Source organism: Aegilops tauschii, chromosome 4 (assembly GCF_002575655.3).
Source record: "Aegilops tauschii subsp. strangulata cultivar AL8/78 chromosome 4, Aet v6.0, whole genome shotgun sequence".
NCBI classification, from domain to species: domain Eukaryota; kingdom Viridiplantae; phylum Streptophyta; class Magnoliopsida; order Poales; family Poaceae; genus Aegilops; species Aegilops tauschii.
In genome coordinates, this window is record NC_053038.3 from 191,822,367 (window position 1) to 191,837,654 (window position 15,288).

General features: G+C 44.5%; 1 pseudogene; it reads left to right on the forward strand.

Moving 5' to 3' along the window:
- The first annotated feature begins 535 nt into the window (after positions 1–535).
- LOC141021751 (uncharacterized) overlaps positions 536–15,288 on the forward strand; it is a 273,970-nt pseudogene continuing 259,217 nt past the window's right edge.

Consider the following 15,288-nt stretch of genomic DNA (forward strand, 5'->3'; position numbering starts at 1 on the left):
GGTATCTCAATGTTTGCGGCCGGGTGACGGTGGTAGGGTATTTGACATTCATTCCCATTTCTTGCATGGGACCTAAGCATGCAACCAAGGACACATATTTGATTTTCAACCCGTTTATATGCACTGGAGCATGTGCATGTAGTTCAAATTTGAATTATGCACTTGAAATGCCTACAAAACCAAGTTAATGTATAAAAATGTCGAAACGAACCCTGAATAATTCAAATTTTTTTGACGACACACCTATATTGCATGTTCACTGCAAATAAAAGTTCTAGCAATTCAAACACCATCCTTTGCAGCTGTGACCCCATTATGTAATTCAAATCAAGATGAAAAATCAAGTACATCGCACACAGTTTATTATCACCAACCGCGTGAGATGCAACACAAAATATCTTGGAGCACCGTGGGAATATAGTACGCATACGGCTTACGCGAGAAAGTGCGACGGCTACAGTCCATAGCCGGCATGTCAAGCACACTAGCTCGCTCCGCAAATATCATTTCACTGTTCAATCATCGCCGGTGAAAGATGGGGACGTGGACCCGCGTCGTCAGGGCAATTTCAGCGACCCACTCTGGCGAGAGCGCGGCCGCAGCTGCTAGGCGCGTGCTAACAAGCTTCATGAGGGCGACCGGAATCTGCGACCGGGTGGCCAAGGCAGCCCAAACGGCCGCTGTTACTTCTCAGGCAGCGGCAGCAACATCTGCCTCAGGGATAGCAACTGGCAAGAGCGGCACATCAACTGTCTGTTCCGCAGCGGCGGCCTTAGCCCTGATGGAGGCCGCTCACAACCATGTCGAGGCTGCCCATGCCTAGCTCATGGCAGTCACCGCACAAATTGAACGAAGCTTCTCCGACAAGGTCAGCAACCCACGACCAAAGAATTGGCAATCACCGAGAGCGTTCGAGCAGCAGTCCATTCCTGCGCGGCATACCTTGCCACGACAGAGCCCGCCAAAGCCCAAACGCGACTGCCCACACCCAGCACGTGGCGGCCTATTCCAAAGATATGGCGGATGCGGATGGCGAGATGCTTTCCAAGTATGGTGCGATGGATGCCATGGAGCTCTTTCCCTAGGAGATTGTCGGGCGCGAGCTGGACATGGAGGAGGCGGAGGAGATCAACGAGCACCAGCCGTAGTAGTGCTCTTTATTTTGTTTAATTAAGAGCGCTGATCTTTAATTTGTTAGAGTAATGCTTAGGTCAGCTAGCTCTGTTTAATTGCTGAACTTGCTCGATTAAGAAGTGTGGGTGTGCTGTAGTCTCCTTTGTGTACCCAAATTATGCAATGATGTGGATGACCATTGTAACGAGGGATATTCGAACCAAAAAATTTGACGTTCAAACAAGGCCTATCCGACCTAGGACTTTCCTGTCGTTCGTAAAGTCTACAGTAACAAATTTCACTCTTTCGTCCTTGAGGAAGGCCTCAAAATCCTGGCACCTACCATCGGCATGGCATATGTGGTAGACCAAGCACAAGTTATGTACGCAAACCTGGATCACATTAGGCTTCTTCATCTCTGCCTCCTATAGAAGCTTCTCCTTTTCCAGGACTAAGGTGTACTCAACATCTAGCCCAGCGACCCACTCATCCTTTGAACTTTCGAACATGTCTAGGAAGCGACCAAGGCATGCTTCCATCGTTGCGGATCTATGGGTGTAGATGATGATGAACTCATCGTCGGTGATGGTTCTAAACTTGTACTCACCGCCGATCATTGAGATTTTGGAGGCCATGGATTTTGGAGGCGGGTTAGCAGAAGTGGAATTGGTGTATTGTGAAAGGATGAGACGTCTGGGAGCAAACTGTTCAAGGTAGAAGAGGGGATGAGTAGGGCGTGCGAACAACATGGGGTGGTGGCTTGCCCGGTGGATAAACGGCTGCATGCCCCCAAAGAGTTCTCGAGTACTATGCGGGACCCACTAGATGTCATGTCTACTAGACCCACATCGTAGGCCTGGCGGTATAGCTTCTGCGTGTTTGCACGCCATGCCGTCAACCCTCGCGCCTCCCACGACATTTGCCTCCCTCACCCGGTTGCGCCCTTTGGGACTTCAGACGGCCAAATTTTGCAAAGTTTGACCAAATTTATATTAAAAATATCAATATCTACAATACCAAATATATATTTATGAAACTAAATTTCATAATGAATATAAAAATATTGCTTTGACATTGTGAATGTTGATACATTTTTCTATAAGTTAGGTCAAAGTAGAGGTACTTTGACTTCATACAAAACATATATGCACCATGCAGACTAGTTCCTCCGTCCAGGTGCGTTATGATATTGCCATGTCATATATAGTCATCACAAAAAGGTTAGCTATAAGAGTACTACTACCTCCCTTCTAGTTTAAAGGGCTCGATTCAAAAATCACGTATTCTTACCAAGATAGAGGCGGTGGAATAGTTTTTGTAGTATGCAAAAGTACTCAATTAATGCTGTTGTTCTTCACAAAGATTGAGTTTACCAATGCATTATTGCATTGCATGCATGCATCGATGCATGAACACTAAATGACAAATAATTTTTACATGCATTAGTCAATATTCTCTTAATCCTTGCATGCAATAATTTAGTGCACCTTGAGATCTGAACATGTCTGGGGCATGTATGTTTTTAATGACTTGAGACTACCTAGCCCGACATGCAATGGTCAGTTCATTGCATGTAAGATGACTTATGCACCATTCCCCATACCTACAGGAAGCCTGCTCATCTCCAAATCTTTTCCTCTCCATGTGTGAAAACCAATTTGCATGCTTGACTCTCCTTCTCCCTCCGGCAGTCCCACCACTCCTCCCCGTGTGAAAACAATCTGCATGCATGACTCTCCTCCCCCGCACTCGTCCAATCCGTTCTGAGTAGCAATATTTCCACCCCTCCTGTCCCCTGTAAGTTACTCCAACAAAAATATGCCCACCTAGCTATTACGTTAATCACGCAACATATCTTATGTAGGTGTGGCATTGCTCGCTATAAATACTGCGCCCCCCACGGCATTCAGAAGAATGCTCACATTCATCACCTTTATCTCCTCCCCCCTCTCCATTAAGGACCCGTCGACCACCATGGCATCGCCCCTTCCAAGCCCTAGGCGTCCCTCATTGCCCCACGCGAAGGGTCAAACATCGTCGTTCTGTTCATCTCTGCCACTAGTCGGGGAGGACACGTCGGCGTTCCGTTCATCACTGGCACCAGTGGAGGATGACGCGTCGGCATTCCGCTCCTTGCTGTGACGCATCGAGGTGGACGCGTCGACATTCCCAGTCTCACCACCATGCGCATTGGTGGACGCGTCGACTCCCCACTACAAGGAGAACGTCGCACCGCCCGCCGAGCCTCCCAGCTTGGAGGAGCTTTGAAAAGGAATGGAGGTCACTTTGTGGGAGGCTTTGCCACCCGCAGAGCGTGCCAAAAGAGAGGCGGAGAAGAAGGTTGAGCAAGAGAAGTGCGCCATCAGGCGTGCTTCCTGGCAGGCCTATGTCGCGTCCGAAGAGTCAGGCAATTGGCTCCTTGGCATAAGGCTCGTGCGAGGGCCATGTGGGTGGTGGAGGACGCCCGTGCCAAAGCCCTGAGTGCAGCCAGGCCCAAGCGCCTCATCTACGCTTGGCGGTACATGGACTGGGTGCATGCTTCCAGCAAGGAGGAGTACCTGTTGGCGCCGGATCACCACACCGGTGAGATCTCCCTCGCCCGCCGGCAAGCCGCCAATCAGCACCTGCGAGTTACGAGGCCGAGGAAGAGGCGTTGTGTCGCCCGCGCTGGGAAACGGTCGTGGCGCGCCGCAATCGCTCTTGCGAGCGTCGTGGATTTTATTATGAATAATTTAGTGTGGTAAGGCGATCTCATTAGTTTTTTGGACTGAAATGATAAATCCCGAATGTTCGGGAATGATTAGCGTTCTTAATTAAGCATGGAAAAGGAAAAGTTTGGAAACCTTTTGTATCCATACGCATTTGTAAGTACACACATATAGCACAAACTTAACTATATATCGCAGTACACGTCTCTCTCTCTATATTCTTGTAGACTGTACTACTACTATTATGTATACACATGTGCAAATGCACGTTTTAACATTACGATGCGGTTTTGGTAAAAGTAGAAAAACAACACTAGTCAAGCTTGTGAAATGATTCAATGCAAAAAATGCTCATTTGATTGTTTACTTTACCTTCCTTCTGTCTGTGGTTTGTTCTCTATCGTACTATGTACGGAGTATCTCACTGGTCGGGAAGGCATGCAAATTCCCAAACCGCTTCGTACACCCTGTATCAAATTTTTTGCCTAAGAAGTTGTGCCGTGCAATTGGAATTCCAACTTGAGTACTACTACTAGTAGTAGGAGTAGTAGCTAGGGATCGAGTGTGCGAGATGAATGCAAAGAGATGGAATGCAAAAAAGACACAGGGATGTGATGGTTGCTTGTTCGTTTATTTTTCCAGGCCACTTATTACTGGGAGTGGTGGGGTTTTGTGATACAACGGCTTTACTACCGCGCCACGAGCGGGATGAGACTCCCATGCAGCGCCGCCCTCTACACTAGGACAACCTCCGTCGTGGTTTATCAGTCCCCATGTACTTTGACTGAAGATTTAATTGACAAAATTTTAGTGCATGTCAACAAAAAATATATCGTTGGATACGTATTTGAATATATTTTTCAATGATATAATTTGTGGTGACATGCATGAGCATTTTGTTAGTTAAATTCATGGTCAAAATTTGGCACAGATTACAATGGCGACCAATAAACCCGGACGGAGGTAGAACTATATATAGTAAGACGCCCGTGTGTTGCACGGAAGAGTGAAATGCATTGATCGGGGAGTTGTTTATTTTTACAAAGTATGTGGTGGTCATCTCTTGTGTAACAAATATTGATAGGTTTCTTTGGATTTTTACAAATGTCATGGATGTGTCTTTTTTTTAGTGCAATACCTTGCTGAAAACCGCTTGTCATTTCCTTCTGCTCTTTGTTGGGTTCAACACTCTTACTTATCGAAAGGACTACGATTGATCCCCTATACTTGTGGGTCATCACTTACCCAGACGTTGTTTACACCCCGGTTGTTGCTATAATACCCATTGAGTGATGGATCGCCAATAACTTGTAGGCGTGTAAGAAATGACCATGGACAAAGAACAAAATGAGATACTCACTTAAATAAGCCGTCGACCCAGTCCTACCCATTATTTGCTTGCTTCGAATGTTGGTGTCTGACTAGTGCAAGTGGACTCGGTTTCCCTTATTCGAAGTCCAAGCAGAGAACGAGAATGGTACATGTGGATAGCGAACATCCAACGGGGTGAAGATTACATAAAAAGGTGATTGCTAGCCCATTGTGCGTACGAGGGGCGAGAATGTACATGTGGAAACCCATTCACCAATGTTTTCTAGTGAACTTATCTTGGAGTACTTACCCTTCCTTTTTCATTTCTTTGCTTCTCCAAGATCTTTTCTCATTTTTTTCATCTATATTCCTTCTATATTTTCTTGGTGAATAATCTCTCCTTTTGGGAGGAGTCGTTCAATTCATCGAGAAATGTCCGGGTCTTCTACAATTATACTCCCTCTTATCCATAATAAGTGTCGCGGTTTTGAACTAAGTTTGAACTAACCGTCATAGTTTTGAACTAAGTTTGAACTAACCTTAGTTCAAAACCGCGACACTTATTTTGGATCGGACAAAGTAGCAATTTTGATTACGACTTGAGGATCTCGATTCATCATGTCTTGACTTGGAGTAGCTTCTATCCTTGAACTTGGTCTTATAGAACTTGTTGAAGTTGTGAACCAAGAGACCAAGTTCTTCACAAGAAACATCCTTTAGCTTCTAAATTGAAGTGATGGGGTTTTCATTAGCGACCTTGTAAGCACCACTACTCAATTGACAATGAGGCTCTTCTTTGTCCTTGAATGTCATTGCTACTTGTGATAGGCGTTGGGATTTACCCGAAGAGGAAGGGTGATGTCGTATAGTAGCAGATAGTATTTCCCTCAGTTAGGAACCAAGGAGACTCACACAAATAAACGTCAATAGTACCTGCACACACACAAAACAAATACTTGCACCCAACGTGGCAAGAGGGTTGTGAAAGTGCAACTATCCCTGGGTGGTTTTGGTAATTCCTAACAACATATAGCTCATTGAACTAATGCTATTCCAAGATAAATATTTCAGGAAAGCTCAATGATTGACATGGCATGGATTAGAAAATGGACCCTTCAAAATGCTAAGGACAAAAGATTGGCTCAAGCTCAAAGCACAAGACTCTACATTTTCTATTTTAGTGATCCAAGATCACATTGAGTCTATAGGAAAAGCCAATACTATTAAGAAGGGATGATGTGTTGCTTAATGAGGTTCTTGCTCAAAATGCTTAGTGATATGCTCCAAAAACCTCCACTACTTTCTCATATCCACATATGTCCCAAACCAAATATCCAACTCGGCCCCACCGATTCTTTCTATCCGGAGCCACCGAGTTCAGTTGACATAGCCACTGCCAGAAACCCTAGTCTTTTCGGTCTCACCGATAGGGATCTCGGTCTCACCGAGATGGGATTGTAATCTCTCTGTTTCCCTTCGTAACATTTCGGTCAAACCGAGATGAGCCATCGGTCCCACCGAGATTGCAATGCAAACACTCTGTTTCCTTTTCGTAACGTTTCGGTCCAACCGAGATGAGCGAATCGGTCCCACCGAGTTTGCCTGACCAACTCTCTGTTTGACTATTACCAAAATCGGTCTCACCGAGTTTGTGTAATCGGTCTCACGGAGATTACGTTATGCCCTAACCCTAATGAACTCGGTCCCACCGAGTTGACAGTCGGTCCCACCGAAATGCCTAACAGTCACATTGTGAACCAGATCGATCTGACCGAGTTCTCTGAATCGGTCCCACCGAGTTTGGTGATTTGTGTGTAACGGTTAGATGTTGTGTGGAGGCTATATATACCCCTCCACCCACACTTCATTCGTGGAGAGGTCATCAGAACATGCCTACACTTCCAATACATATTTTCTGAGAGAGAACCACCTACACTTGTGTTGAGGTCAAGATATTCCATTCCAACCACATGAATCTTGATCTCTAGCCTGAAGTTGCATTCCACTCAAATCTTCTTTCCACCAAATCCAATCCTATGAGAGAGAGTTGAGTGTTGCGGAGACTATCATTTGAAGCACAAGAGCAAGGAGTTCATCATCAACACACCATTTGTTATTTCTTGGAGAGTGGTGTCCCCTAGATTGGCTAGGTGTCACTTGGGAGCCTCCGACAAGATTGTGGAGTTGAACCAAGGAGTTTGTAAGGGCAAGGAGATCGCCTACTTCATGAAGATCTACCCGAGTGAGGCAAGTCCTTCGTGGGCAACGGCCATGGTGGGATAGACAAGGTTTCTTCTTCGTGGACCATTCATGGGTGGAGCCCTCCGTGGACTCGCGCAACCGTTCCCCTTCGTGGGTTGAAGTCTCCATCAACGTGGATGTACGATAGCACCACCTACCGGAACCACGGATAAAAAATCTTCGTGTCAACATTGCGTTTGCTCCCTCAATCTCCTCCCTTTACCTTCATATGCAATTGCTTTATATTCCGCTGCTATACTCTTAGAATTGCATGTGTAGGTTGATTGCTTGACTTGTGCTAAGTTGCTAAAATCTGCCAAGAACTAAAATTGGGAAAAGGCTAGATTTTTATTTGGTCAAGTAGTCTAATCACCCCCCTCTAGACATACTTTCGATCCTACAAGTGGTATCAGAGCCTTGGTCTCCATTTGCTTTGATTTCCATAGCTTTTGTTGGTCATAGCCTTGGTTTCACAACCTAGGAGAGTATGGCGTCTAGCGAGGGAAATTACCACCGTAGAGGTCCTTACTTTGATGGTACAAATTTTGCTAGTTGGAAGCATAAGATGAAAATGCATATTCTTGGACATAACCCCGCCGTTTGGGCTATTGTGTGTATTGGCTTGCAAGGTGAATTGTTTGATGGGAGAGAACCAAACCGTGAAGCTACCGCGGAAGAGTTGAAGATGCTACAATACAATGCTCAAGCTTGTGATATTCTCTTCAACGGATTGTGCCCCGAAGAATTCAAGAAAATCAGCCGTCTTGAGAATGCAAAGGAAATTTGGGATACTTTGATTGATATGCACGAAGGTACCGACTCCGTCAAGGAATCCAAATTGGATGTGCTTCAAAGTCAACTTGACAAGTTCAAAATGAAGGATGGTGAAGGTGTCACTGAAATGTACCCTAGGCTTGCTCTCATCACAAATGAGATTGCCGGCTTAGGAAGTGAAGAGATGACCGACAAATTCATCATCAAGAAGATCCTAAGAGCCTTGGATGGAAAATATGATACTGTGTGCACATTGATCCAAATGATGCCCAATTACAAAGATCTCAAGCCAACGGAAGTCATTGGAAGAATTGGTGCTCATGAGATGTCACTCAAGGATAAGGAAGAGCTTCACAACAAGTCTAGTGGTGCTTACAAAGCCTCGTGTGATGCTCCCACATCATCAAGTGAGAAACAAACCTTCAATGAAGAATTGAGCCTAATGGTAAAGAACTTCAACCAGTTCTACAAGAGTAGAAGCAAAGAAAGAAGCTCCAAGTCAAGGTCCTACAATGACAAAAGATCTTCTAGTCGTGAGCGAAATTGCTACAATTGTGGAAGACCCGTACACTACTCCAATGAGTGTATGACCCCCTACACAAGAAGAGAAGATTCTCCCAAAAGAAGAAGTAGAAGATAAGAATCACCACCAAGAGAAAGGAGGAGTAGAGATGATCGTTATGAACGAAAACCCTCTGGGAGAAGCAAGGATTCGGAAAGGAAAGAAAAGTCATCAAGGAGCTACACAAAAAGAAGACATCAAGCTCATGTTGGTGAATGGGTATCCGGCTCCGACTCCGACAATCACTCCGAAAGAAGTTATCACTCCGACTCCGAATATACTCAAGATGAAGGTGTTGCCGGTCTAGCACTTGTGTCAACCAACTCCTACGACATATTTGACTCACCAAATGAAGGAATTGGAAGATGCTTCATGGCCAAAGGTCCAAAGGTAACACATCCCGAGTATGTTGATTTCAATAGTGATGAAGATGATTTGCTAGGTGATGATGATTTACTTGTTGACAACTCTAGTGATGAAGACTATGATTAAACGTCAATTAAACATGATAATCAAGATAAAACGAATGATGATGATAAGAAGGAGATTGAGCGTCTAACTAAAGAACTAAACACTCTTAAGTTAGCTCATGAAACTACCTTGGAAAATCATCGAGAACTTTTAAAGACTCATGATAAGCTACGCTTTGAAAAGCTCAACCTTGAGCAAGAGCATGAGTTTTTAAAGGCAATCAATGATGATCTTCGCAAGAAAAGTTCTTCTTACATTGCCAAGCGTTTACTCTTGTCTACTTACATGCCACAAGTTAAATCTAGCAACACGAACAAGAAAGATGCATCATCTAGTAGTAACAACAATCATGCTAAATCCAATGTTGTTGCTTCTAGTAATTCTCTTGATTCCACTAATGATTCTCTTAGCCAAGTTACACTTGAGCAAGAAAATAGCTTATTGAAGGGAATTATAGAGAAAGGTGTTTACAAGAGCCTTGCAGGAAGTAAGCAATTTGAGGAAATTGTACGCAAGCAAGGAAGACACCAGAAGAATCAAGTTGTTGGTTTTGAACGAAAGTTCAATGCCAATGGAGTTGAGTGAATACCCCAAGACGAAGTTTGTTCCTCAACAAGAGAAGTATGGTCCTACTTCTTTAAAAGGGACACTAGCTCAAGATGATCTTCCACCACAAGACCACAAGCAAAAAGGCAAGGACAAGCTTCAAGAGGAAATTGATGCATTTGAAGAAGCACCGAAGGCCTTGGTCAAGTGGCTTCCCAAGACTACATCAAGTTCTACTTCATCAAGTACAACTACAACTCCAAGGATTCCCATAAAGATTGTGTGGATCCAGAAGAAGAAGAACTAAAGAGTTCTTGAGGGTAACTCCGCCAACATACTTAACTCTTATCATTTTGGCGAGGACAAGTGCAAACAACTTCCATATCTTGCACTAGTTCAAGGAGTCACAAATCCTCTTGTTGGTAAGACAAGGGACAAGTTAACCTAATGCTTTCATGGACATCATCTTGTGTATGCATCACTCTATGTCTATGGATATCCTTGTTTGTTCCTTGTGGGACTAACCCGTGTAGGTATTGAAAGTGCAACTCACTCCAAAGGATTTCTCCAAATGATCTACGTCAACATTGAGCATCTACATCTTCAACACCTACATGAAGTCATCATCGACAAAACCCAAGGTTAGTTCATCCCACTTAGGGGGGATGTCACATCTAGGGGGAGCTTTACTCTAATCAATTGAGCTAAAGCAACTCTAATGGTGTGAACACAACAATGCTTTATGTAAAAGTGGTAACCCCAGTTGTGCTTAAACGATGAGTATGACCTATGATCAAATGTTCTCATTTGACTCCTAAGTCAATATACTCATATATAGATGACCTAGTCATCGCCAAATTGCTTGATAGATGCTAGAGTGTTTGTGCATGCTTTGTCACATATTTCATTTGCTATTTTATTGTGTGAGCATGTTGATTGCACATTTTACTCATTCGAGGACATCCATTTGTTGTTTTGATTGTTTGGCTCTTTCTCTTTTGCCAAATGGATGGACAAGAATGCCTAAGAACTCCCTCTAGCTATCTATGCTTTTCTCATCTCAAACTTTCTTCATGCTACATCACAAAGTTTGATCAAGTCAGATTCGAACCACTCTGTGTGAGGAGCACTCGGAGTTCCCGATTCGTCATAGACTTAAACCTCCAAAACCTCTTTGTGCATCTCGGTCTGACCGATTCATCCTTTTCGGTCCTACCGAGTCACTAAGTTGATCTAGGGTTTTCAATCTCGGTGCAACCGATTAGAACTTTTTGGTCACAACGAGTTGCAGTAACTGCTTGCAGTTTTGCATCCCGGTGCCACCGAGTCGTTCCACTCGGTCACACCGATAGGGTCAGGTTATATATACCGACGGGCCAAATTTTGGAAAATTTTCCGAACATTCTCGCCCGCGCGTAACCTGCTCTGCCTCCTCGGGTCTCCGGATCGTCCTCTCGTCGCCTGCGACCTCCCGCCGCCGTCAACGGAAATCTCCACCGCCGTTGCCGCCGTAGCAAGTTCGTCACCGAACTAGGGTACGAACTTGAACTTTGTGCTAATCCTTAACTCCGATTCTTAGGACATTGCTTTGCCATGATTCTTGCGACGATTGAAATCATCCTGTCCAGCGAAAACATCCTGTAGATTAGTTTTGATTTGAAAATTTAGGGTTAGGTCTCCGCCGAATTCATCTCGGACCGACCGAGTTGTAGAAATCGCTCTCACTGATTTTGGCTTAGGCCAAAGCACATGCGTTTTCGGTCTGACCAAAACTGCAAATCGGTGTGACCGAGTTTGATTCTCTGTGAAACCCTAGCAGTCTCGGTACCACCAAACTGTGACTCGGTCTGACCGAGTTCATCAGTTTAGGTTCCAAAAGCTACTTCGGTATCACCGAGTTTACAAATCGGTAGATCCGAAATGCTTTCTGTGAAGAACTAAAACTAAGTTTTTAAGTCATCCATTTTGCAAAACTCCTGTACTTTGTGATTCTCATCTACTCTACCTCACCTATAACCTATTCACAGGGTCTGCTGTCAGAGTATTTGCAGAGATGTCTAACCAGAGTGGTAGTCAGAACAGGTCTGAGCAACAGCTGCAGATGAGTGAGGGTTCAGATCCCTCTAGCAGCTATGATGAAGGCAGCAGGAGCACACCAAGCAATTTTCCAAAGGCTGCTACCAGGACAAGGAAGAAGAAAACTTCTGACTCTGAGGATGAAGATTATGTGGCAGTTGAAGATTAAGCCACTTCAAAGAAGAAGGTGCTTAAGAAAGAGTATGGCACAGCTGCTGCAACAAAACCTGGTCTGAAAACAAAGATGCCAGCAAGAAGACAGCCCATGTCTAAGCCAAGAAAAGTTGCCACAGGTGAAACTATGAAGTTCACCATTGAATCTGAAGAAGAAGCAGCTGGTGAGGATAAGAAGAGGAAGAGGGCCGGAACCACTACTGCCAGAGTTCTTGGCAAGCCCTCAATGAGGAAAGATTTCAAAGAGGAAGAGGAACAGGTTGCTACACCAGCACCCAAAGCACAAAAGCTTATGGGAGATGCAATCAAATCAGGGGCTGCTCCATCAAAGCCCAAAGCTGCTCCCAAGGCTGCTGCTCTAGCTCCAAAACCAAAACCCAAGAGATGCACTAGGAACATACCTGCTGAAGAGAAGAACAAGGCCCCAGTGCCTGAAGGTGCTGAAGAAGAAGATGATTCTGTTGTTTTGAGGAAGCTGAAGCCCAAGATCCCTGACCACACTAATGCACACCCAGTTGCAGAGAACATGAAGATCAGGAAGGATGCAAGATTTAGACTATGGAGACAGTCTGATCCATATGCTATCAGGAGAAGGACTACTGTGGACTACATGTTTCACACTAAGGAACAGCAGGCCTTCTATGAGACTATTCTGCTTGACAAGAAGCCCATTGTGTGTGATATGAGATGGGTTGACTGGGAATTCATCAAGGAGAATGAGGATCACTTCCCTGGTGTGCTTGATAGCTTCAAGGCATGTGGAGTGGATACTTTTGTTGCCCAGAAGCTCACCAAGTGGAATGATGAGCTCATCATGCAATTTTACTCTACTGCACATTTCTATCCAGATGCAAGGATAGTATGGATGTCTGAGGGTACTAGGTACCAGTCTACAGTTGAGGAATGGGCCAAGCTTATAAATGCTCCTGAGGAACATGAGGATGACTTGGACATTTATGCAGAGAAGAAGAAAGACCACAACACTATGGCCAACATGTACAAAGAGATCCCAGATGCTGCTTTGGATACACATAAGTTTGGATCAGTTCACTATCTGTTGTCTGGTCTGCCAACCATTAACTGGATCTTAAGGCACACACTGCTACCCAAGTCAGGTGATCACAAGATGATCAGAGGACATGCTATAAACTTGCTGCACATATTTGATGTCCCACAGAAGTTCAAAGTTATGAGCCTGATTGTTGAAACAATCAAGAGGACTGCAGCTGATCAGAAGAGAAGTTGTGGGTATGCCCCACACAATCAGGAGCTCATCAACTCAAAGATGGGAAAAGGCAAGTACATTTTGGATAAGGAGCACCTGCCCATCTATCCTGAATTTGAAGATAACACAGTAGTGATGAATGAGAATGAACCATCTTCAGCTCAAGCACATGAGAAGAGAGAGAAGGCTAAAGCTGAGAAGGCTGCAAAGATGCCAACTGTGGAAGAGGCATCTCAGGTATTCTTGAAGAGCAAGCAAGACCAGCTTGGATATCTGATCCAATCCACCCTGAGGATCGAGAAGGGCTTGGCACCCTGACCAAGAACCAGGAGAGTTTGGATAGGATCATTGAGCAGAAATTCTATGACCTTGATGTCAAGGTAACAGAGATCCAAACTGCAGTTGAGCAACTTCAAGAGGAAGCTGAGGAGAAGAAGGGCAAGTCTACCACATATGCTTTTGCCAGAGTGCCCAGAGGACAGAGATCTGCTGTAGTGCCAGTGACAGACACTAGAGCTACAGCATCAGCACCAGCAACTACAGCTCCAGTTCCACCTCCAGCAGCTACTCCACCAGCTCCAGCTACTTCATCTGAAGCCTTCGTTCTTGGAGTTCTCTCGACACCACCTCCCGAAGATCAAGCCTGAGAGTCGTTTAGCACTATGCATTTTTGAACTTTTTGGTAACTTGTTGCCAAAGGGGGAGAAAAATGTATAGATCATAGGCTTCGAGAGAGAGAGTGTTGGTTTTTATCTCTCTTTGCACTTATTTGGTTTGGTTTGAAACTTTATTGTGTGCTTGTGTGAGCTACTTATGAGATACTTGTTTGATCATGTGTTTGATCATATGCTACCCTTAATGCTTGTTGGATCATATTATCTCTTATATCCTAGATGATCATTCACTTGTTTTGGTGATGAGTGCATGTTTCAACTTCTATCATTTTGAGCGCTCCACCAAGATGTATGTGACATGGAAGAGTAACCTATGATCCTAATCGATTGTGCACAAATTTAGGGGGAGCTCTTGCTTATTACATACTTCTCAAAGCGACGATGTTTTTTTTTCAATCATATTTATCAATTGTCGAAGCTTTGATCTATATGTTGTCATCAATTACCAAAAAGGGGGAGATTGAAAGTGCAACTATCCCTGGGTGGTTTTGGTAATTCCTAACAACATATAGCTCATTGAGCTAATGCTATTCCAAGATAAATATTTCAGGAAAGCTCAATGATTGGCATGGCATGGATTAGAAAGTGGACCCTTCAAAATGATAAGGACAAAAGATTGGTTCAAGCTCAAAGCACAAGACTCTACATTTTCTATTTTAGTGATCCAAGATCACATTGAGTCTATAGGAAAAGCCAATACTATTAAGAAGGGATGAGGTGTTGCTTAATGAGGTTCTTGTTCAAAATGCTTAGTGATATGCTCCAAAATCCTCCACTACTTTCTCATATCCACATATGTCCCAAACCAAATATCCAACTCGACCCCACCGATTCTTTCTATCCGGAGCCACCGAGTTCAGTTGACATAGCCACTGCCAGAAACCCTAGTCTTTTCGGTCTCACCGATAGGGATCTCGGTCTCACCGAGATGGGATTGTAATCTCTCTGTTTCCCTTCGTAACGTTTCGGTCAAACCGAGATGAGCGATCGGTCCCACCGAGATTGCAATGCAAACACTCTGTTTCCTTTTTGTAACGTTTCGGTCCAACCGAGATGAGCGAATCGGTCCCACCGAGTTTGCCTGACCAACTCTCTGTTTGACTATTACCAAAATCGGTCTCACCGAGTTTGTGTAATCGGTCTCACCGAGATTACGTTATGCCCTAACCCTAGTGAAATTGGTCCCACCGAGTTGACAGTCGGTCCCACCGAAATGCCTAACGGTCACATTATGAACCAGATCGGTCTGACCGAGTTCTCTGAATCGGTCCCACCGAGGTTGGTGATTTGTGTGTAGTGGTTAGATTTTGTGTGGAGGCTATATATACCCCTCCACCCACTGTTCATTCGTGGAGAGAGCCATCAGAACATGCCTACACTTCCAATACATATTTTCTGAGAGAGAACCACCTA